The following is a 22,143-nucleotide window of genomic DNA, read 5'->3' as shown; positions in this document are numbered from 1 at the left end:
ATGTGAATATCAAATTTCAGCCTGTCATCTATAGTTACACCTAGGAGTTTGGTATGGTTTGTGGGTTCAATTTTGGTTCCATTGGAGGAATGAATAAAGAGGGATAGAGAGTGGGTACTGGATGGTTTGTTGGTGAAAATCATTAGTTTGGTCTTATTAGGGTTTTCAGTATGTCCAGTTTTTTAACAAAGCACAAGCAAAATTCAGTGCAGGTATTAGTCCAGTTATGGTTGCAGTCTAATTTATTTCTTTTTATGTAGGAAATGCATACGAGCTATGCAATATATTCCTGTGTTTGCCTTTTCCTACATTCATAGGTTCATAGGTGTGTACTAGGCTAATGGCCCTGGAGCCTTTACAAGCCTAGCCCACAGGATTACCCTGTCATCGTGTCACCCAACATTAGTTCCCAGGGCCTCTGTCGAGTAGAGCCACTGGAATGATCCCTGGGGTGAATTTTCTATTTCCTATCCACTCATCAAGATTTCTCTTGAAGAAGGCCAGTGAGGTGCTCTGTTTGACATGCATGGGAAGTCTATTCCATAGCATGGGCAGTCTCTGGGTTATGAACCTGTCCTTCCAGCATGTTCTGTTAATTGTGGTAATGAAGTTGAAGTCTCTGGAGCTTGTGGTGCAGAGGGATTGGGATTTCTTTAGATGTAGCATTTCTAAAAGAGCTGGGTCAGACATGGCTTTGTAAGTCAAGCAGAGATCGCATCTAAGTAGGCGATATGAGACAGAGAATAGTTGGAGTTTTTTGAGTCTGTCCATATAGGACAACTGTTTAAAGCTTAGGATAATCTTTGTGATGTACTTTTGCAGCCTCTCCAGTTGTTGCAGGTGTCTAGTGAGGTACATGTCAAATGGGACATTGTACTTAATGACTGGCCTAATGAGGAAAGCGTAGAGGGAGACAATGACCTCTTTCTTCCTGGATGCAAAACCTTTAGTAATGAGATGTGCCACACAGAAGGACTTTCTGACCACAGTGGCAATGTGGTGGTCAAAAGAGAGGCTGCTGTCAACCTGTGTTCCCAGATCGCTTATAACACCTTCTGTGTTCAGTGGGCTACCATCGATGTGGTAATTCATGGGAACCAAGTTTTTCCCAAAGGGAATGAAGTTACATTTTTTGGCATTGAGCTTAAGGCCATGGTTCTGACACCAGTCGTTGGTCTGCAGGATGTCAACATCACTTGGGGAATTAATAATATCCCCCAACTTGCAAACATTGTCAGCCAGAGTCCCTTCGTATTGGCCTGGACTTCAGAGAAGTAGATATCAAACAGCAGAGGACTCAGAACCGAACCCTGTGGGACTTCACTCGTGACTGGTCGGCAGTCTGACTTGGAGTCAGCTACTTTCACACTGTGGGTTCTGTGAGCCAGACTGCAACCCACCTAGTGATATACGGGTTGATGCCTAGCTTAGTGAGTTTTTCTATGATTCCTGAGTGGGGAATGTTATCAAAGGCCTTGGCCAGATCAAGGCAGGCTATATGATCCACCTTACCCTTATCCACAGCTCTGGAGACTCACTCAAAGAAGTCGACCAGGTTGAGCAGGTATGATCTACCCTTTACAAAACCAAACTGTGTGGGATCCAGAGTTTGGAGATTTCTTATATCCTTGTTTATTAGGTCCATGATGATGTGTTCCATAGCTTTGCACATCAGACTTGTCAGGCTAATGGGGCAATAGTTCCCAGGGTCTGTAGTTGCTTCTCCTTTGTGGAGAGGATTGCCATTCGGAAGAGACAAAGCATGAGGTAAGGCTGTGATTGAACAGGGCACACAGGTGTGGTGCCAGTTCATTCTGTAGTTCATGTAGAACACAGCCAGGGATATTGTCAGGTCCCATAGAAGCTGTATTCTTGGCCTTGGACAGTGCTGTTTTAACCTGTGCAGCAGTAATACTGCCTGGCAATCTACTGGTATTGTGACTGGTCCTTGGGGGGGGGGGGGTAAAGTTGGCACTGAATCTGTCGGCCAGTATAGTGGCAATATCTGTTGGCTCGGTACAAAAGGTACCATTGTGCAGCATGCGATACTCCATATAGCAATTATTTGAAGATGCTAATTAATACTTTGTGTAACTGGCATCCATGAGATAACTAAATTATATTTGATTGGAAGATGGAAAGAGTGGGGTTGCCTTGAAACATGATATGGTCTTATAAATAGAGTTGACCCTATGTTATACAAATTCATTGGGAAAATAAATTTAATCATTCTGGGAGGTCATTCTGACAATTTAAAATTAGGGGCCACTAATGACACTATTTCAAAGTGAGGGAAACATTGTATAATTTTGAGCAATTACAAAGATTTACTGAAAGATTAAGTATTATTTTACACAAGTGGGAAAATTATACAGTTTCACAATGAATCACATTTAGTTTCTAGGACTATAACAGACTAAAGGAAATATAAAATAAATTGCCCACAAGAATTTATATGTTACATTTCTTCTATTATAATACTAATTATAATGGCATCTTTTTTATTTTATTCATCTGTTAGCAGGTAAACCTCCTTTGCTTAAAGCCTTGTTTTCTTTTGTGATTTAGGAGCACTGTGACTTGCTCAGAGACAAATAGTAGGCAAATGGAGACTGACGGAATCAAACTCAGGATAACAAGGTGAAGTTTAATAGCCACTCATGACCTTAATTCCCTGAGCTAAACTGCCAGACATCAAAAGAGAAGGTTCAGCTTTTCACCTGTATAAATAAATGTATTTATACTATACTGCATATCATTACCTTACTCCTCTGGAATCAGATGTGTTTCCAATAACCCGTCACATCACAGCAACTGTTAATCATAGAGTTTCGGAGCAAGATAGCATCATGTACCTTGATATTCCAGAAGACACAATAATCCATGATGAAGCAGATTATAAAATATCACATAACAATGAATATACCTCTTTCTTACACAGTTTATTATGTGGAAAAAGAAGTAAAATGACAGCATGGAATGCTTTACAACATAAATTTACCCTGCAAGAATGGAATGCTTAGCAATGGAATTAGTCATGATGTGTAATTGCAGGACAACCTCGGAAGATATAGACGTTTAGGAATAAGATGTGAAGGGTAACTAAGTCACTTTGTATCAAAGATCTTATTATAGATGACACCAGCATTACTAAAGCCAATAAGCATCAATTAACACTGAACAATGACCTACAGAAGGACTAACTTGCAATTTGAAATTTGCTTCAAAATAATAAACTCTCAGTAAAAATGCAGAAAACTATCATAACTTCAGTTGGTACTCTTCAAAAGCTAAAATGTTCCCAAAATTTAACATATACTAAAACATCAGGAACACCCCCTACTTCCCACAACCGACATTGTTAAGACTAATCCTAAATCATTAACATTCCTTTCAAACACATCCTTAATCCCAAGCCTAAAGTGTTAAACCACCTAAAAGTCTGTTGCAAAATATCTGTTGTACTTACTAGTGAAAGTAGGTGACCATTACTTTTAATGTACTGTTCACCAGACTGGAAATGAGCTGCCAAAGACTGCATTGCTCTTATTTCACAGTACTTCACTACTTCAAATAGCTCAGAACAAAATGCTCATATTAATATACCTAACTGTCAACAGAGAACACAGATGTACTACACTGAACAAAAACAAATGGCTCACGCTAATTGCCAAGGCTTCACAGCTGCTCAGTACTATTACTTATAAAATTCTTCATAACACATACTCACTCCACCCCACGCCCCATGCCAAATAAGCTATCTTTCAGGAATCAAAACCATTTTCTTAGGAATCAAGAGAACTTTCAACTCTTAGCCCTCTCTTCACAATAAACCCCTGCAAAAAAGCATTCTCTAAAATGACACCTACAATGCAAAACAGTATTCCTGTACATGTTAAAGAAACATTTTCAGGCTCACCTCATTAAAGAAAACAAATGCTAACATTTTCAGGGACACTGGCTAACTACACTCCATTATCCTTTATTCCATCCTAAGAACAGTTATATTCTCCTCTTACAATCATCTCCTATAATGCAGACTCCGCAAGTCAGTGTATTTATGTTTTCTCTCTTGTCTTTCCATCTCTGTGCTTACTGTTTTGTCATGTTACTAAAAGCAATCTAATGTTATAACAATAAAATTATAACATTATCTTGCCTGGTATTACAAATTTCTGTAGGACAAAAGAGAAAACTTATAAATATTGTGAATCCATATTGAGTGCTACTGTATTATTTCTTTAAGGACTACTGTTTTTTTTAATTACAGCACTCTAATGTACGTTGGTATGTGTGTTACTGCAAACAAACATGAATTGTCATGCAACTTTTTAATCCAAAACCTCTGTATTGTGATAATAATAATAATAATAATAATAATAATAATAATAACAACTGTACTTAAAAACTGTCTAGCCTACATGACCAAGGTCATGGCTGAAGAATGTCCTTGTACCCATTCAATTAGCTGGTTAACGAGTGCTAAATAAATAAATAAAAAGAGTACTTGTGTAATTGATGAAGATTTGCAGGGTAATCCATCCATCTGTCCATTCAAACCCCCTTTTTCCCAGTTTTCTGCACATGGAGTCAGGGTGTCACTTCACCAGTGACTAATCATCTGCATCCAAGGTTTATACTGCCAGGTGGCTAGCCCTGCTGCAGTACTTCTTCTACACACACTCATACCTATGGCCAATTTAGAGTATCCAATCCACTTACTCCATCTTCTGAATGCAGGAGGAAACCAGTGGACTGGAAGGAAACTCACACAAGCACAGAAAGTACATGCAGACTCTGCACAAATTGTACTCCAGCCGAGAATTGAATGAGCATACACTAAAAATCTTTATTACAACCCCTCCATCTTGAGATGCCTAAATTTTAGTCACAGCAAAAAGAGGTTCTAAAAAGTAAGACACGCAACCCCTAGTTTAATTTCTTAAACAAGCCCAGATTGCAAAAACAGTTAAATATCAGGCACAACATATATCTGAGCTTTCTTGGACTTACTGGATTAGGGCTGAATTAAAAATTAAGTCTAATTTATTCTTAATCCCAAACTAATAAATTGTTTAATCACCTAAAAGTTTTCTAGCACAGATTATTTTATTTATTCTATTAACTATTCAAGAAATTGAAAGCTATGCATCTTAATCTAAATCACTTAAAATGGAAGACCCCTCTAACATTTATTGGTAGGTATGAAGAGGATGCTATAGCTAGAAATGAAGTAATAAAATAAGAAGCCTTGAGCAGACATATTGTGCTATCTTAACAATAACTGAAAAAGGTACATAGTTCATGGTATCATTTTATAACCAATACAATGGAAAGGGAGATAACCAAAAAGAATAACAAACATGATACATCATGCACACTGCAGAAGATTGTGTTTTACCCTGTAATCATAGTGAAATTTGGCAGCTGGCTTTATGTTATATAGTACACCATTTTTGTAAGCAGTATATACATGTGGGTTGCACATAATCATTTTGTACATGAATAAAAACTTATAATATGTGTAGTTGCATAACACTATACAAGGACAAAGTACTGTCACATCCTAAATTACAAAGTGCCCCATGAGAACAACCCCATCCAGCACTGCTTACTTTAAAGGAAAACATACAAGAGCAATGCCGTGCATGAACTGTACAAATGTATAGCTCTAGGCTGCATAAAATTTTGTTATTTGGTACAGGAAGCTAAGAGGTATGCAGACTTAGTCTGGCAAGTTCAAAAGGGATAAATACTGTATTCTATATAATGAGTTAACTTTTTTTGGGTTGCATAACTGATTTATCTGAGCAAGTGCACATGAAGGAAGTGTTCTTTATCACAGTAATGCGCGCTCACTGCAGGAAGATGTGCTATGTGTCAAAAGTTCTTCAGGCAAAGCATGTGAGACTTTTAGAATGCCTCTTTGCTTACTTAAGTTTAATTTTTAAACTGTTATGTGATCACTGACTGCTGCATTGGAAAACAGCCAGCTATAACTATTATTGGTTTATAACAACATTTTTTTTCACTGCTTTTTCCTGAAAGTGCTAACTTCAAACTACCTTTATAGCTTACCTCAACTGTTACTCCTTCTGGCCTCCAAACATTGGCAATCCCCAATGTCACCTTTCACTCGAAGTATTTCTTCTCAGGGAGAGCTTCCCACACTCATGCGTATATATATATATATATATATATATATATATATATATATATATATATATATATATGTATATACACACACACACACTCATATGGCATACTGAATCATGTATATTCACTAACTGATTACTGAGTGTGCCTAATATATACTTTCCACTAAACTCCTTTGAAAATGACTACATAAGAATATATCAAATATAAATAAAATGTTTGCAACAAAATAAAGTTCACATGTCCGGTGCTATATTTGGTGATCTGAATAAGGTGCTTAAACTCAGCAAGTAAGATCTTAGACAAGGAAGCTACTAAAACTGATATGGTCCCTGTCTATTGTGAGTGGTCTTAAATTAGTTTACTAAGCACTTGTTCAGAGTTAATGTAAGCTAGATTCAGCTTCTTTCCATGCTTGAATTTCACACCGCTCAAGGCTGGGTCCCTTATTACTTTCCCTTTTATCAAAAGGCTGTCCTTAGACAAACATCAACTCCAGATCATAATGCATGCCGATCCAGTGAAGCACAAATCATACTCCAGCTACCGGAAAAAGGTTAAAGAGCACATAAAAATTTGCTTCGGTTTCTCTTCTAAGTAGCTCAGAAATTGCTAACTACATGTCAAGGAAATGAAAAATAAAGCTTTATCATTTGATGCTCCCTGCTCACAGCATGGAGTTCATTCAGTATGGAATACAATGCAAAAGTTTCTATTTATTTCAGACTGTGGCCAATTTCCATTACTTGGAGACATGGCTGGATCTTTTTCTCAATTTTAGCCATTATTTACACTGCTCTATGAAAACAATGATGTGTACAATAAGTTATACATAATTCACAGATTTCTGAGCCCTAAAATAAGAGTCACAACTAGTAAAATGGCCCTGTAGTACAACTGAATCATGACCTTCCCACTGCCGGCTCTTTTCATTTAAAAATAGTGCCCCCCCACCCCATCCCCCGCCCCAAGATTTGCTTGATAAAGTATTTACGTTTATACTGTTGTCTGTCTATATGGGAACACAACGGGAGCACAATTTTTTTTTAAATTATGGATGCAGTGGGATTGCACCCTATCAGGCAAAGAGTGGACTATTTGGAAAGAAGCTGAAGATTTTGTGGCCTGCTACCCTTCTCTGGTTGACAAAATGTTACAGGAGATCAAAACAATGAGCTATGCTGCATTACTAAGTTTCCTGTGAACTCAAAGGAAAGCCTAAAATAACTTCCCTCTAGAAATATGGAACTCAAAACAGTTTGATGCTTTTTGAAGGTACTTAGATTACTTAATAGCACAACGTCTGAATATATTCGGTAGAATACCTTTATAGGAGGAAGGATCCATTTTCTCCTATCATATGAGGACTTTTTAGTGTTTTTTCAATGGGTAGATGATGATGAGTTATGAAATATTTCTCAAAGTATCTAATTCCAGATCTGAATCTATGGGTAAGTCTTGGCGTGCTCGTGTCTATATCTATATCTATATATATATATATATATATATATATATATATATATATAGGAGGAAGGATCCATTTTCTCCTATCATATGAGGACTTTTTAGTGTTTTTTCAATGGGTAGATAAATAGAAGTTATGTCCTTACCATAACGTTCCATGTGGAGTGTTCATCTCGCCTTTGTTCTTACACATGGGTTCGGAGCCGATCCCCGGCTCCGTGTCGGCCGCTTGCAAGCTCTGCATCGAGAAGAAGCTCGAGACAACCTAATACCCACAATCCCCCTCTGCCTTTACCTCAGATCTAGTTTGCAAGCAAACCAGCAGTCAGAGAGAGAACACATTCATGCCAAAACTCACATAGACACAAAAATACTTCTATCTATATATATATATATATATATATATATATATATATATATATATATATATATATACATGTATATCATATATACAACAACTGCAATGCAGAAGCAGAATAACCCAGACCAGGCACCAAAATGAACGTTCTTCCTGAGGGTGGGAGGGTGGGAATGTAAGAACAAAGGCGAGATGAACACTCCACATGGAACGTTATGGTAAGGACATAACTTCTATATGTGAGTGTTCGATCTCGCCGTTTGTTCTTACACATGGGTAGCGTCCCTAGCTCCATGTTCCTGAGGAACTCACGGGAGGACGTTCTTGAGCACAGTGGAACCAAAGGTTGCCCTGTCCCTAGAAACCTTGTCTACCTTGTAATGAGAAATAAATGTATGTGGTTTAGACCAAGTAGCAGCCGCACAAATAGCGTCTAATGGTAGGCGAGCTGCATGAGCCAGGGATGTAGACACTGATCTTGTAGAATGTCCTTTGGGTTTGACAGACAAAGCTTGATTTGAAGTATCATAAACATAGATAATACAATCAGTTAACCATTTAGAAAGAGTTCTTTTAGTAACCGCTACACCTTTCCTGCTATCAGCAAAGGCTACAAAAAGTTGATCAGATTTTCTGTGAACTTTTGTTCTATCCAAGTAAAATCTAAGTTGTCTGTGGACATCCAACTTATGTAACATATACTCCATTTTATTGGAGTGATTCTTGAAAAAGGTGGGTAATTCAATGGACTGATTAATATTATTAATAGAGCAAACTTTGGGAAGAAAGGACGAATTAGTGCGAAGAGATACTCTGTCAGAGTGAAAGATTAAATAAGGGTGTTTAACGGAGAGAGCCTGAAGCTCAGATACTTGCCTAGTGGATGTAATGGCTACCAAGAAGAGGGTCTTCCACGACAAATACTTCAATGGACAAGAGGAGGCTGGTTCAAATGGGGGTAACATCAATTTAGATAATAAGAGGTTTAGACTCCAAGGGGATGTAGGAGATCTAACTGGTGGTCTAATATGAAAAGACCCTTTTAAAAAGGCCTTACAAAGCCTGTGGGCCATAACAGGAGCCCCACATTCTTCCACATGAAAGTTGGAGATGGCAGCCAATTGCACTCTTAAAGTGGCAGGAGAAGCACCTTGGTGGAACAATTCTGTTAAAAATTCCAAGATTTTGTTTAAAGGAGCTATGACAGGGTCCAATTGCTGTGTATTTGCCCAGAACACAAAGCGCTTCCATTTACTAGTGTAGGTCTTAGTAGTGGAAGCTTTATGAGAAGCCACTAGTATATTCTGAACTGCAGGTGAAAGAAGATCAGACCTGGCTAAGTAGGGAATCGGAGCAGCCAAGCTGCTAGATGGAGGGACAAGAGCGAGGGGTGGGAAGCCCCTGACGAGTGAGTCAGTAGATCTGTCTCTTGGTCCAGGATCCAGGGTCCCCGAATGCGGTGTGTCAGAAGAAAGGGGAACCAAATTTGACGAGGCCAGAATGGGGCAATGAGGATGATCGTCCTTTGCAGGTTGTTGGCTTTCTGCAGAAACTTGGCAATCAGGGGAAAAGGAGGAAAAGCATACAGGAGGCCCGGGGGCCAATCGTGAACTAGTGCGTCCCTGGGGACTTCCCCTGGAGGGGGTAATAGGGCAAAATAGCTCCTGCATTTGGCGTTCATTGGAGACGCAAACAGATCGCAGGAAGGCTGGCCCCACTTGCGAAAGCTCTTCTTTGCAACTGACTGTTTTAGGGACCACTCGTGCGGCAACAGAATTGCTCTGCTCAGCCTGTCGGCTATGACGTTGGATGACCCCGGGATGTGCGTTGCTATCAGAAAGCGACCCGTGGACTCCGCCCATTGCCAAATTCTCATGACCTCTCTGCATAGCTGATAGGACTTGGTTCCCCCCTGCTTGTTTATGTACCAGACTACAGACATGTTGTCCGTCTGAACTGCAATAGTCCCTAGAGGAAGAAGGGGAGCAAAGTGCTGCAACGCTAGAAACACTGCCCTCAACTCCAGAACATTGATGTGCAGATTGTACTCTAAATTGGTCCATTCGCCTTGGACTGTCTGTCCCTGAAAGATGCCCCCCCCACCCTATCAGGGAAGCGTCCGTGGTCACCGTAGCTGTCGGCGTGGGTAGCACAAATGGTCTTCCTCTGGAAAGGTTGCAAGTCTGAAGCCACCAGACTAGGTGTGACTTGCATGTGTTTGTGATCAGGATTTTGTGTGTCAGAGGTAGATGTTGGAAAGACCATTGTGCAAACAGTTGCCATTGTAGAACTCTCATGTGCAGTCTTCCCAATGGTATCGCAATGAGAGAAGCTGCCATGAGACCCAAAACCTGTAGTACCAGTTTTGCTGGGGATTTTCTGGATGACAGAAGAAGAGATATGTGTGTTTGAAGTGAAGCTATCCTTTCTGGAGGAAGCCTTAGAATTAACTGATGCGTATCTAATTCCGCTCCTATGAATAAGATACGCTGTGATGGCTGTAGTAAGGATTTTTCGAAATTTACAGAAATTCCGAGGTGAACACAAAGTTGTAGGGTGTAATCTCTGGCCTGTATCAGTTGACGCCGGGTGGTGGCAGAAAGGAGCCAGTCGTCCAGATACGGAAACACCTGGAATCCTAGGCGTCTCAGATGAGACGCTACCACTGCCATGCATTTGGTGAAAACCCTGGGGGCTGAGGTCAGACCAAAGGGCAGGGCTCGAAACTGATAGTGACTGGCTCCCAGCCGGAAGCGCAAATGATCTCTGGATGCCCTGGCCATTTTGATGTGGTAGTATGCATCCTTCAGATCTATTGAGCACATCCAGTCATCCTTCTGTAAGAATGGAAGGATCGATTGAAGCGTGACCATTCGGAACTTTTCTTTCTTGACGAAGGTGTTGAGGTTGCTTAGGTCCAGAATCGGCCTCCAGTCCCCTGTCTTCTTTGGAACTAAAAAGAACCTTGAGTAAGTTCCAAATCCTATTTGGTCTGCTGGGACTGGTTGGATGACTCTTTTTTCTAGCAGCTTTGAAATTTCTATAGCTGCTGGATCTCGCAGATGGGGCGGCACATCTGGGAGTCTTGTCTTTGGAATGGGGGTGGATAGGAATGGTATTCTGTAACCTCTGGTAACAACGCTTTTTACCCAGTTGTTTGTAGTAATGTTTTGCCAGGCCTGAGGGTATAAAGGTAAGCGACCCCCGACTGCCTCCAGAGCAGGACAGCCGGGCCTCCTCTCAGGAGTGCTGGAAAGGTTTTCCAGGGGGGGTATCCCTATCACCTTGGTTTTGCGGACCCCCTCTGCCGCCAGGGTGGCGTCTTCCACCTCTGCCCTCTCCTCTGCCTCTAGAGGGGGCATCACCCTGCGTGCCTGGGAAAGACCCTTGGGGTTTTCGAAGCCACATTTTCCCACCGCGTTGCCCTTTGGGGTACGGTCTGGATGGGGTGGAAAAACGGACTCCGACAGCAGACAGAGTCTTTCCCTCCTGTTCACACCGGGTAAGGGTCTCCTTTACTTTTGGGCCAAAGAGAGTGGCACCATCAAATGGGGCGTTAGTAAAGGAAGACTTGAAGGCTTCCGCAAATGAACATAAGCGCATCCAGGATTGTCTTCGAAGAGCAATCGCTGAAGCTGCTGCCCTACTCGATCCTTGACTGCGTATGAGATCAGCCTCATGGATGAGTTAACAATGGATGTAAGGGTATTGAGATGTGCTGTAACTTTCTCTGAAACAGCAGCATATGTAGTACCCTGGAGGGTATCTCCCAACTCTTTGATTAGATCCCTCTGTAGACGTGTAAAGTGGGTCAAATAGTTCAGGGATCGCATAGAAAAAGCCGCTGAACTAAAAATGCGCTTCCCGTACCTGTCCATAGTCCTAGAATCTTTGTTAGGCGGATGGACAGATGAGGAAGATTCCGACATCTCCTTTTTCGTGGCCGCTGCCACCACCATAGCGTCCACTGGAACTCCTTTTGTCAAATAAGCCTTGTCTTGGGGTGCAGTAATGTATTTATTAGGCTTCCTAGGGACTGGCTCCACCGTGTCAGGAGCCTCCCACGCCCTTCGAGCAATCAGCTCCATTAATTCATCGAAGGGCGGAGTGACCCAGGAGGAGGAAGGGCGAGCACCAAATGCCTTCAGCAAGACTGACTCATCCTCAGAAGGGGGGAGGGACTGCCAGTCACCTCTCTGCTTTAGGATCTCCAAGATGTCAGAAAAGGAGACATCTTCTGAAGGTGACTTTGGGGACCCTTCTGACTCATCCAAGTCAGTATCGGATGTCAAAGATTCTTGTGGAGAATCTAAGTGTCTCCTCTTACACAATCTTTTCCTAGGGACTTCTTCGGGGGGAGCATCCGAAGAAGCCTCCGAGGAAGAGGGGGCACCCTCCAGGGGTGGCTGAGACACCGGTGCTCGACGCTTGGATGTGACCGTTGGTGCAGAGGAGGATAACGGTCCTTTATGGGGAGGAGAGGCTGCTTCTACTGATGTGGTTTTCTGGGTAGACAACACCTTCCTCATGAGCTCGAAGGCCCCCGAGTCCCGAGTCGAGGTATCTCCCGGTTCCGAAGAAATGGGAAGAATCCCCGAAACAGGCACCGAAGGCATCGACCCCGAGGACGGAGCCGAGTCGATCCGAGCCGAGGTCCCGAGAGGGAGAGTCGGAACCGAAACATCGGTTTGACTCTTGGTCCCTGAACCAAGGATGGATCTTCGGCTCCGAGACTCCGGTACCGGATCCGACGGCGTCCAGGTGAACGGAGCTGACCGAGAAAAGGACGGTTCTGGCACCGAGGGCTCCACAATCAGTAGATCAGCCTCTTCCGGCTCCAAAGACTGGACAGGTCTCGGAGGAGGAACAGATGGAGATAATGGAAGGCCTTCAAGTTTCGACACCAATTGGGTGGAAACCGAGATAAGTTTGGATAAGGCTGAATTCTCCAGTAATTTCTGCACCACGCGGTCAACATCGGTGTCGGAGAGGGGCCTGGAAGAACGGGTCGAAGGAATCGAAGACGGAGCCGACCTCAACAGTGTCGGGGGAGGGAGCTCCATCACCGGTTCCAAGACTCGAGGCTCGGAAACTGACAACAGTTGAACACTCGGCCCCGAAGTCTGTGGAACCGGTGATCCAACTTTAGCTGAAGAGCTCGGAGCCGATGACTTGGGCTCCGACATCTTCGATTCCTTCGAGGATTTGGATGCCTGGTCTGAAGCATCCAGAGCCTCTTGAAAGGTAGGTTTTAACAAACCCCTATCCATGAGTTTCCTGCGTCTATCTGTCATGACCCTCCCACTGAAAGAATGACAAATAGAGCAGTCTTCTTGCAGATGGAGAGGGCCAAGACAGTAGACGCAGGAACTATGATTGTCAGTAACTGACATCTTTTGCCCACATTGGCAACGCTTAAAACCCGATTTAGCCTTTTCAGACATCTCACTCTAAATAACTGAAAGGTCAAGTCCAGTAAAGAAGTCAAGTCTGGTGAAATTGTCGAATCCAGTAAGGAAGTCAATCCGGTAGTCAAATCCAAGTAAGGGGTGGTAGGCCCCGAGGAGAACTCTAATAAGTTTTAAATAAACTTAACGGAACCGAGAATCCCTCAACCTTACCACACACACACACTATGTCACTAACAAACTTTTTATAAAGAATTACTAAGAAAAATACAAGAATAAAATTCTTAATCTTATCTTAGGTGCTCGAGCTCGACCCAGTGATGCGAACGCTGCAGCGGCAAACTAGATCTGAGGTAAAGGCAGAGGGGGATTGTGGGTATTAGGTTGTCTCGAGCTTCTTCTCGATGCAGAGCTTGCAAGCGGCCGACACAGAGCCGAGGATCGGCTCCGAACCCATGTGTAAGAACAAACGGCGAGATCGAACACTCTCACATTGATGAGTTATGAAATATTTCTCAAAGTACTAAGTTGTATCTAATTCCAGATCTGAATCTATGGGTAAGTCTTGGCGTGCTCGTGTCTATATCTATATATATATATATATATATATATATATATATATATATATATATATATATATATATATATATATCCACACACATATATGAATATATATATATTACACATGCATGTGTGTCTGTGTGTGTGTGTGTGTGTGTGTGTGTGTGTGTGTGTGTGTGTGTGTGTGTGTGTGTGTGTGTGTGCATGTGTGTGTGTGTACATACACGCAATATCACAAGACGTCCGGAGGGATGAAACAGAATAAAAGTTGGACTATACATCAATTATATTAAGGTGCTGTTTTTCTTATCATTTTGTATATAATTCCTAATGTGCACAATCTCTTGAGGTTCTGTGCATAACTTGGTGTTTAGTGTGTGTATATGTATATATACAGATATACAGTGTGGTAGGGCTATATTATGGTAGGTCAGTGGTAACTCACCAGTGATCAAACAGCAGCTGGGTCAGACAGTTTTATCCACAGATTGCTTCAGTATCCACTCATAACCACTTTATGAACTATCTACACCTCACATGTCTGCTACAATCAACAGGGCCATATCTAGTGAAATGCAGCCCTAGATAAAGGACTTTATGACACCCCCCACAAAGACTAATTCCCCCCACATTGTGCAGTGCTCCTCTGGTTCTCCCACATCCTTGCCACCCCACACCATCTAGAAAGATTACTTTTTTGTATTTTTCACACTTTGTCTCACTTTGCATTTCCCTTCATTCTTCCAACACACACCAAGTGGCTACAACAGCACTGAAATAACTGTTAAGGAAGTGACTGAATTAAGCCAGGTATCTGGAAGTTATTATTCTTCCAGAAACCAAGGGGCTCTAGATGCTTTGTGGTGCACTTTAGAGCCTTCTTCCAAACTTTTTATCCAATGCCTGGCTGAACAAAACTCACAAGTAAGGAAAGAACTTTACTTTTACTTTTATTCTTCTGTGCCCAAAGCTTAATGTTCAAAGCTGGCTGAGTAAATAGTATTTCTGAATAAAATGAGTAGACAAGTCCAATCTAGGAATAGTGCTTGCTTCTCCACTTGACCCAAAAAGTTAGTCATCTTCTGTGTATCCCACAACTGTTAGACTAGGATAAAAGTGAAGGAACATATGGTCACATGAGTATAACTTAAGTGTTTGTGTGCGTGCGCATATACATACATACACACACACACACACACGTGTATATATATATATATATATATATATATATATATATAGACAAATATATAGACAAAGCATTTTTCTGCTGTGTATCCTTCTGATGTTAGACTGGGAGGAATGTGAAAGAACAAATGGCCACAGTAATATATTTCATCTTGTTATTGTCAGATGCATATGCACAGCATGCCTTTTTACCCTTCCAGTAAAGGTTAGCCACCTGTATGCACATATGATGTTTGATTGTGAAGAAAGTGAAACAAAAAGTACAGATCCAAGTAATCCATTCCAACCGACTGTTACTTGACAGTACATTGCCTCTAGACAAGCTATTGGTATCCTTCTATACACACCTCTGAGGTTTGACTGTGAGGAAAGTTAAATAAATAATGACCATGCTGTCCCCAGTTCCACACAAGCTATAGTGATCTTATCAGCATACTTCTAAGTAAGGGTAAATTTAGACTAGGTTGGTCCAAGAGAAGAGGTTAATGGTAGGGACCCCACTTTTCTTCTAGACAGTTCAGCTCAAGCTGACTAATGGATTGGGCTCGTGGAATGTGCACTTAAGCTTTGGAAGCTGGCTGGTTGTTATAGCCTACACAGGATTTAACCCAGCTGGTTTAGGCTACATCAGTGATTATCAATATGATGACTATCAAGAATATTTGCCCAGGAGCAAGCCCCCCTGGACCCCTCACCCCTGCTACTTAAATATACCTACTCAGACATTGCACAACATAAGGGAAAAGAAGAAAATACTAAATCCAAATGTTCACTGATATGACATAAAAAAAGACTGCTAGTACAGAGATGAAAACTGATTCAACTAAATAAATTGATGACTCCTCATTAAACAACTAGAACAGTAAGACCAAAGGATTCTGACCCATGTTTACATGTGTGCACACACACACACACACACACACAAACATGTAGATATATATATATATATATATATATATATATATATATATATATATATATATATATATATATATATATATATATACAGATATATATATATATATATATATATATATATATATAGATATATATATATACAGATATATATATATATATATATATATATATATACATACTGTATATTCTATCAGTTAAAATCAGTCTAAAATAAGAGCAATTTTATATATATATATATATATATATATATATATATATATATATATATATATATATACATATATATTTCTATATAGCCAAAAACCACACTAAAATAAGATCGGATATTAGAAGGGTGAACACAATAGCCTATCTACATCATACATCAACCACTAGATTTAAGCAAACCACAAATACTGTCCTAACACTACGTCTTCCATTGTCTGGAGACTTTATACATGGAAATTTTTACATAGATCTTTTTATACACCTTTGATGATGAATAAAATAAATAATAAAGATAATCTATGTAAGAGATGTAATGTAGAAATTAATGCTGACTGGGCTCATATGTTTTATGACTGTATAAAATTGAAAGAATACTGGAAGTCAATTAATGAATTTTTGCAGGCTCTTTTTACAGATAATTTCATTATTTCTAAATCTCTTATTTTATTCAACACACCTGTACCTCAAAGTGTTAAAAAGGTTAAGCTTCCCTTGTTATGGTCTATTCTAGCAGTGGCTAGGAAAATAATAACCAGAAATTGGATTTCAGATACACCTCCTTCGTTCAATGAATTTAAAAATGTTATGAATATAGTGTGCCATATGGAAATAAACACAATTGGGTCAAGAACAACTAGAAAAACATCTTATTATATTGTATGGGATAATTTACAAAATTTGTTAAAAAAATTCTAATTTCAATAGCATGGTATTTTAGTTTAATTAATTGATCTGATTGTAGTGGATGTCTTTGTAAATACTTTAGTTGTTTTGTTAAATATTATAATAATATCTATTTTTAATTACTTGTATAAAATTGTTATGATATTTCTCTTATATGTTAAAACAATAAACCTGTTTTGAAAAAAAAAAAAAAAAAAATACTGTCCTAACCATAAAAAACACAACAACGTATTTTTGTGGGGTGAAACTCCTCCTGCTCTCATTACTTTATATATTAAATATTATATAGACTTATATAGATAGACAGACATCAAAATACATACCAGCTCTAAGCATGTAAAACGTGATCCTGAACAACATCAAGAACATTCATAAAGAAAGATCTTCCTGGACTCACATAGCAATATAGCTGATCTCCTGTAGTTTAACTGAAACTTTAATAGCTCGACAATAATAAAACTGACAAAGCAGTGCTAATGCTCTGAGACATAACCTTGGAGCATGCAGCAATCCCAACTGCACCCCTCCCCAAACAGGTGACTGTGCCGCCACACACCCTACTACTGAAAGATACCAAATCTGAGTTTGGACAAATAATGTGGAAAGGGCATATTCCCCAACCCCAGTATTATAGTAATCTCAAACAAAATTAAGCAGGCAGGAATGCTGTCAACTTAATCACCAGTTGACAAAGTTATATGGCTGCATTTTATATATATATATATATATATATATATATATATATATATGTATATATTCATAATATATATATACATATATATATATATATATATATATATATATATATATATATATATACATATATATTCATATATATCTGTCCCTTTCTGAGCATAATAGTTGCCTTAACACATTAGCTGAAGCTGAACTTCTCATTAAATGCCTTTCTACTGGAGGACTTCAACTATCCATCAATAAACTGACCTATACTGCAAATGGTTGGCATTCCAATCACTTCCTTATCATCATAAATGCTAATGCTCTTTCACAAACAGTTAACCATTCTACTTGGGGCCCAAAATGTCCTTGATCTTGTCTTCACAAATATGCCCATGTCTTGCATTTCTCCATATGCATAGTTATGCCTTGTTAAATCAGAGCATAATCACCTTTACCTTTAAAACTGGTGTTACGACCCCTGTAAATTCTGTATTTAGGGACTTCTCAAAGGCAAACCTTCTTCAGTTACTCACTGACCTATGTAAATTCTGCTGTAATCCTCCTCAAACGATCTTATTGCTCAAGCTGCTAACTGTGCTTCTGACTTCTACTCCTGCTTAAATTGTTGTATTGATAAGGCAGTCTCTATCAGCACTAAATAAAGTGGGAAATTTAAAAATAAACACCTGTGGCAGAATACCTGTATAAATAAATAACAAGAGAAATAAACTGCTTAATGCTTATAATAAGGTATCATTCTACATACTTTAAGAGCACATGTAAGCAACCTAACAAACAGCTTAAGGAGCCATTATGAAGTTCAATGCCGTGAATGACCTTAAGCCACTAAAACCAAAAATAACTATAATCTTTCTTTAACTATGTCAGGAAGTTAAGAACCAGCACCCAACAATGTTTGTAGCTAGCCTACAATAACACTATACTCTCTGACCCAAAGGAATAGCTAATATCCTAGGTAACATATTCAGTACATATTACCAGTGGTGCACCACAGGGCTCCTATATGACATTTATTTCTTATACCTTCACACAAGCACTCCTGGCCTATGGTTAACTAAGTTTGCAGATGTCTGCAAACTGGGTGTTGTTATTCAGTCTTCAGCTGACTCACAATTGCTCCAGTATGGGTTAGGCCATGTTAACAATGAGTGCAAAGACAATGGTCTCAAATTAAACAACAAATATAGCATAGTTCATTTTGGTAAACAAAACAGTTTCACTTACCATACATAGATGATACACCCCTCAAATCAGACACTGTTGTAAAGGACTTAGGCACTCTTGCAGATAATTCCTTATCATTTGACCATCACATCTTCAAAGTATTTCAGAAAGCCTTTTATCTGGCTCATCTATTTGTCAAAGGCATCTCCACAAATCCATAGAAGTTTTAATTCCCCTTTGCTTGTATCTTTTCAGACCCATTACTGAATACAATGCTCCATTTGCCATCTAATTGTCTAAATATATCACACAACTTGAAAAACCTCAAAGATTCATAACTCAAAAGATCAGTGCCCTCAAAATTCTTAGTTAAGTCTCTTATAGAGTACACTGTGGAGATTTATGTCTAGCCTTTTGAGCCATGAAAGATCCAACCCTATTTGATCTCCCATTCCTTCACAGAACTAATGGTACATCAAACAGTCAGTTAAATGAGCTAAATCTTCATCAACACATAAATAAAATATGTTGGCATTATAGATTCATATCTCACTGTATTGAAACCCACAAACAGCATAAAACAATGCAAGGAACCAAACTGAAGAAAAAGTTCTACCAAAAATCACAAACTGGAGCATCACACCAGGAAAATAGATTTAGACCTTTCATTCTTTAATATGATAAAAGACAAAACTTCATCAGAATCTAAAATACAAAAAGAGCATCAGCTTAAAACTACAACTTACAGTCACATGACCTACAACATCTGCCAATGAAAAGGTTGTAGTTAAAATTTAAACCAATCACATACTGGCCAATTTAAGCAAGGAAGACTATGAACATAAGATCTAGCCCCAGGCAAAAAGTAGTTAAAGTTTCTGTTTCGCATTACTTCATAACTATAAATAATTCTACAAGTGTTAATCTAAATGCCTGAAATATTGTCCACTGTGCAAAAGGCTGTTATGAGTGTCAGTCTCAAGGGGTGGTTTATCTGGCAACCTGTGAATCTTGCCTGCGGTTTTACATTGCCAAGATAATTAGAAAATTGAAGTGAAGAATATAAAAACATTTACTGGCAATCAAGAAAAGAGATGCCAGTAATGTGTTGGCTAAACAATCTATAACTTGTTCATCATTTAATAAATTTACTTTCTTTGTACTTGACACCATCAGTTTTTGTGATCTTGTACGGGATTATAAAGTGTGACTTGACTGCTGTAAATCTGCCTGGCAGATAAGATGTAATGCAGGCTTTTTATTAGCACAGAATCCCGTGGGAATCATGGGGAATCCTTCCCCTTCATCAAAGTCTGTGTCCTTGGTAATGAAATACAAGGGGCAGGCGATCTGCCTCCTTTTGCAAGTCTTCTTATGAAGGATCTGCTTTGTGGGGTGTTCAGGGGAGGTCTCAGAAGAAGAGGGTGCTCCCTCTAGGGGAAGAGTTGGGAAATTTACTAGACAGGCTGACTCTGGCCAGGCATGATAGGCTCAATTCTCTGATCCAAGGGGAAGGTCGATGGGGAGAGTCATACCTCAGTGAGACTGGATCCCTATGACTAGAGAAGGCTCTTTCTACAACTTGGAATGCCAATGGACTCAGTGAATCCATCTCCAGTTCCAGAGGAGCCATGGCAACTGAAGAATAAAGTGCAGAGACCCCCAAGCTATAGGTTGCAGGTAGAATTGGACCTGAACTGTCCAGTTCTGAAGCAATGAGAGGAAGAGACAGCTTTGACAGAGTCAGAGCTGAGCCCCTCCCTCCGGATCTGACAGGGCCATCCAGGATCTGAGACCTGGTGTGGTCCAACAACATTGGAATAGAAGTCAGGGCAACATTCAGCATAGAAGAAAGTTCCTCAGATCCGATGTCGGCTCTCTTGGTTGGCTATGATCCTGGGACTCCGACACCAAGGGACAGACTGAAGAAGGACACTACGCTGGAAGGGAAATGCTCACACAGCCCAGAGGGGACAGAGCAGACAAAACCCCAAATTGGATCTGAGTCTTGAGGATCTTCCAGTTCATCCTGTCCACATTGACCTCTGAAAGGCTCCTAGAAGACCTGGAAGAAGCTACTGACGGAGGCCTAGAGTGCCTTACAGGTGTCTGCTGCAGTCTGGAGGGAGATGCATCCCCCATGCCCAGCACCAGTGTTGGACCCCTTGGTGTGATCCACAACCTTAGGATATGAGGTGGAAGATGAAGCTTCAGGAGAACTGACAATATGAATGATGCCGCTCGGATCTAAAGAGTGCTTCGATCCAACGGCGATGAAGTAGGTCTTTGATCCAACCCTGTCAGATCCAAAGGTCTTGGAACTTTTGAGGGTGGCTCTGAAGATGCTCTCGAGGACTTATGAGGGCATTTCTTTGAGTAAGAGGACCCTGTCACACTCTTAGAGGGGGTTTGAGCCCCTAGAGAGGTATCTGAAAAAGCAGGTAAAAGACCCTTGAAAATTAGTTTACTTTTTCAGTCAGCAATTGTCCTGGGGTTAAAACCCTTGCAAATGGAGCAAGCCAACTGCAGATGCTCAGGCCCAAGACAATAAATGCATAGTTTGTGTACATCAGAATGAGGGAATTTATGCCCGCATTCTGATCACAACTTAAAGCCTGCTGGTTTAATAGACATCACTGGAGGGAAAGAACACAATCCATCTGAAAAACAACACCAAAAAAAGCCTTAACAGCAAGCACACAACTCAAGAAAGAAGTACTGAGTTAATATAGGTTTACCTTTATAGCCGCGATTTGCAGAAGGGGGAGTGCTCATATAAGCGACTCTAATCCATGAAACTAACAATGGCGACATACCTACATGTTCGAAAAACAGCAGATCGAACAGCAGATTCGCTATTTTTTGAACATGAAAGTCGAATTAAAAAAAAAACAAAGTGCAAAGCAGGGGGGCAAGCCCCCAGGCACCTCCCGTGTGGGGGGCTGCACCCCCCACCCCCCCTACTTTATTATTCTAACTCCAAGATCGCACTACAGTGGGGAAAGGAGCCATTTCCCGATCCGCACTATAGTGCAATCTGCCCCTGAATGTCGAATGTGCAATGAGAGAATCTCACTGTGCATTCGCTCATTGCACATTCGCACCTTTTTACGTTCGACGTTTGTATATCTTGCACACTGCCTTTCGGGTATGTGCAGTTCGCCCTTCTGCAAATCGCTTTTATAAAGGTAAATCTATATATATATATATATATATATATATATATATATATATATATATATTGTACAACAACACATACACATCAATGGCTAAAAGGGGATAGAAGAGAAAGAAAATGCAGACAAGGCCCAACTGTAGAAAAATGAGAGAAGAAAT

The 22,143-nt window shown here is 40.2% G+C and overlaps 1 protein-coding gene across 3 annotated transcripts in view; it reads right to left on the bottom strand.

Annotated features, from left to right (window-relative positions):
• The window catches only part of CCDC87 (coiled-coil domain containing 87), a 1,578,580-nt gene that overhangs the window by 428,575 nt on the left and 1,127,862 nt on the right, over positions 1 to 22,143 (bottom strand). The gene's annotated exons all lie outside the window — the stretch shown is intronic.

This window comes from Protopterus annectens, chromosome 11.part0 (genome assembly GCF_019279795.1).
Source record: "Protopterus annectens isolate FY-2018-M chromosome 11.part0, PAN1.0, whole genome shotgun sequence".
In the NCBI taxonomy this organism is placed as follows: Eukaryota; Metazoa; Chordata; order Ceratodontiformes; family Protopteridae; genus Protopterus; species Protopterus annectens.
Note: the sequence above shows the minus strand (reverse complement) of the source record. Positions and strands in the feature narration are given on the sequence as shown.